The sequence below is a fragment of the Gekko japonicus genome, unplaced genomic scaffold (assembly GCF_001447785.1).
Source record: "Gekko japonicus isolate JY-2015 unplaced genomic scaffold, Gekko_japonicus_V1.1 scaffold1938, whole genome shotgun sequence".
Classification (NCBI taxonomy): Eukaryota; Metazoa; Chordata; class Lepidosauria; order Squamata; family Gekkonidae; genus Gekko; species Gekko japonicus.
Genome location: NW_015168714.1, coordinates 202,621 through 206,189, shown reverse-complemented (window position 1 = coordinate 206,189; position 3,569 = coordinate 202,621).

The window sequence follows — 3,569 nt, the reverse complement described above, 5'->3', positions numbered from 1 at the left end:
CTTGCTGGGTTAAAGTAATACTGACTCACTGGTAGAGAGCTGACTCCTTTTCTTCTCTCTCTCTTTCTGTCAGACAGGTGCTGCTGCACTTAACATCTTCGAAACACTGACGGGCTGAATACTTTCAGTCTGTTAACCAAACAGACTCTTCCTTTCTCCTCCCTGTTTCAGGTTTCCTATCTCATGCACAGTCACGGCTGCTAACAGCAGGGGGTGGGGCTTTACCTGTAACTCACACAGAGATTATCCAATGAAACTCTGATCTAGTCAGAAGGAATTTCTCCTTTCTACCTAAGTCACACCGATGCAGATTTTCCTGCCAGCATGTACAGCCTTAAGAATTCTACTAGAACACAACTTAAATTCCATGGAAGAGAAACATGTTTGGTTTAAAATGTGATGTGATCTTTGCCTTCTAAAAATCCATTACCCAACTATGAGACTTAAGATACGATTATATAATGCTTCTATGTGATAGAAATTTGTATTTAACTGGGCATTTTTAAAAGCCCACAAGTCTGTTTATTATTTCTAAAAACAAACATCAGAATTGTTGTCATCTTACCCATGTCTTAGTTTGTATGCACTACTTCTCACAATAATCAAAAGAACTGACTTCTTATTTGGTTTGATTACTTTTAAAACTATCATTTGAAAAAAAATAAGTGAACCTTTCCTCTGTTTGTGCCTTTTCGAAGGATGGTCTGTATGCTACATAGTATGGAGAGAAAAGCTACATAAAGATCACTTAAAGAGCATATTGCTAATGAAAGAAGTATTAGCAACTAGTAATTAGTGGGATATGCACTCTTGCCATTTCTTTTTCCTCCTTCCAAGTTAGTGTGCTGCCTTGAAGGAAGGACATCCTGTGATGATGGCATACAATGTCCTGTTTGTTTATTATTAAGCACACAGACCTTGCATTCCTACTTCTTATTACCAAACAAATCAGATGCCTAACTTCCTTCAGTGGTCCTGGCCCTTCATTGAGGAATCCTTCTGCTAGCAACAGCAAAGATGATGCATAGCTCCATTTATAGACACTCACAATGTCACAAACACCAGTCGAGTCAGTTCACCGAAGGACAAGTCTCCTACTTTTCCTTTTTACATCACATCTGCAGACATGTTTTTTTTTAATCATGCCTTTCCTCTTATGCAGGCAGAAACTTGTTTTGACTTTGTATAAAAACAGAAAAACAAAAACTTCCTTGAGTGGGGGGTGCGGTTATATTATTTAGACAAATGATGGCTCCCCCCATTAAAAGTTAGGAATCATTATCTTTGACGTACATGTTATACTGTCATCCTCTTGCGGTTCTTATGGAAGAAGGTGAAAGGGATTATTTGTCATTCTAGGCGACACAGTACTGAGAATAGCACATATCTGTGTAAAGACCTTTGGCACTCTTCTAATGAAGAAGCACTCATGCTGCTGGACATAAGTAGGACAACAGCGCCAAACAAGTGTCCTGGCTTAACGGTTACTTGTACGTAATTCCACAAGAAAGGTGGCAAGGGCATCACACTGATGGGTATAAAGGTAATTGGATATGCAATTGGAAGAAATATTCATTTAAAGTAGAGAAACCTGGCCACCTTGACTCGGGCAATTAACTGATGCTGAGGGTAGAATATAATGACTACTATCTACATAGGGGCTGCTTTAAAAATTACACTGTGTTGGCATAGTTACCTGGATATGTGGTAACTCAAGCACTGTCAGGTTCTTGTAATCACTCATAAGCAGGGAAACTTAGTAAAGTTGTACATTTTGATTTCATTCATTTTTCTTATTATTAGTGACTTTGATTGCTTTTATGACAGTTAGTATGCATGTTAATATATACACTGCTTTGAGAGTTTGGGCTGTGAGACCAAATGATATATCATAATTAAATAAAGTATTATGACTAGGGTTGTCAGGTCTTACCTCCTCACTGGCGGGGCGTGGGAGGGAGCTTTCTGGGAGTGGGGGTGGGTGGAGAAATGTCACTACACATGCCACCCCAATGGATGACATCACATGGAAGTGATGTCATCATACCAGGGGCATCGCACTGCGATGCTCTGGTATTTGGGGCAAAACTCTATGGTACCCATAAGAGCTTTGCCCAAAATACCAGAGTGTGTCCATGCAACATCCCTGGCTTGATGACGTTCCTTCCACGTGATGCCATCATATCAGGGATGTCACGCTGGGTGGTGGCTGTTGGAGGCAGCGGGCAGGAGCCCCCAAAATCAGGGGATCCCCTGCTCCCAACTGGACGCTGGCAACCTTAATTATAACATAGCTGGAAACTACAGATGACTGCCTATCTTTGTCACTGGCATAAAGCTTAAGGGGCACCATCTAGACGGTGGTGGTTTGATTCCATCTGAAAGTCCATGTGATATGTTACCCAGCGAACCTGGGAACCACTTCTGAGTGGCTATTTCCCATGTGCTTTAACCTGGATGGCCCAGGCTACTCAATCTCATAAGATTTTGGAAGCTCGGTCGGCTGTGGAAGGTCAGCCACGGTCCACGGGTCGGCTGTGGAAGGTCAGTAGTTCAGCAGTTCAAGACCCGGGTGCTGCAAAATCTCATAAGATTTTGGAAGCTAAGCCGGGTCGGCCCTGGTTAGCACTTGGATAGGAGACTACCAAGGTAGTCCAAGGTTGCTGTGCAGGGACAGGCAATGGCAAACCACCTCTGAATACCTCTTGCCTTGGAAATTCTATGCAGTCATTGTAAGTCAGTTGTGACTTGACAGCTCTTTTTACCAACACTATTTTGCATACAGTTCTAGGGACAATGTATTGGATGTGTGACTCACATGGTTACTGACTCCCCAGTGGCAAGACAACATTGGATATGCAGAGATGGGGTGAACGTGGTATGGGAAGTAACCATGTGAGCTACTTCCTACTAATGTTGCTTCTGTGCCATGGGAAGCTGCCATATGGAAGCAGTAAATATGAGCTGGCCCTGAGTCATCTCATGCGAGTGAAAAACAATGCATTCATGCTGAAGGTGGCTTTTTTGCCCCACAGACACAATCACACACACACACAGAACCCAAAATGTAAGTTTCCCTTTGACATAATGATGTTTCATGGCACAATTAGATGTTATAGAGTCCACAGTTCCAAACCATGGACACTGCTGCCATTTTGCAGCTGAATTTGGGCATTTATGGATGGGACCTATGGATCCTATAATGTCTAATTGAGCCCTCAGAGTTTTCTAGTTCCTTGTTCATTTAGAAATATATGTTGTAACAATAGCAACGTGATTTAAGATATGACAAACAATTTCTCAATGTTTACTCAACCAAAGTATACTCAACAAGTATAAGGAAAGAGCATTAGTTGTATTTTTGTCAGTCATAAACATAGTGATTTTGTCTCCAGCAATGGAAATAACTACAGGCATAAACACTGTTAAAGGTGAAAATAATGTAGGTTCACCACTAATGGGGAGCAAGTCCTAATGGCTGTGGACATGGGTGGTATAAGCCTGCTGGTAGCAGTGTATGCATTTCCATTCCTTAGCATAGTTGCAGTGCTCAGTCCTATATATATATA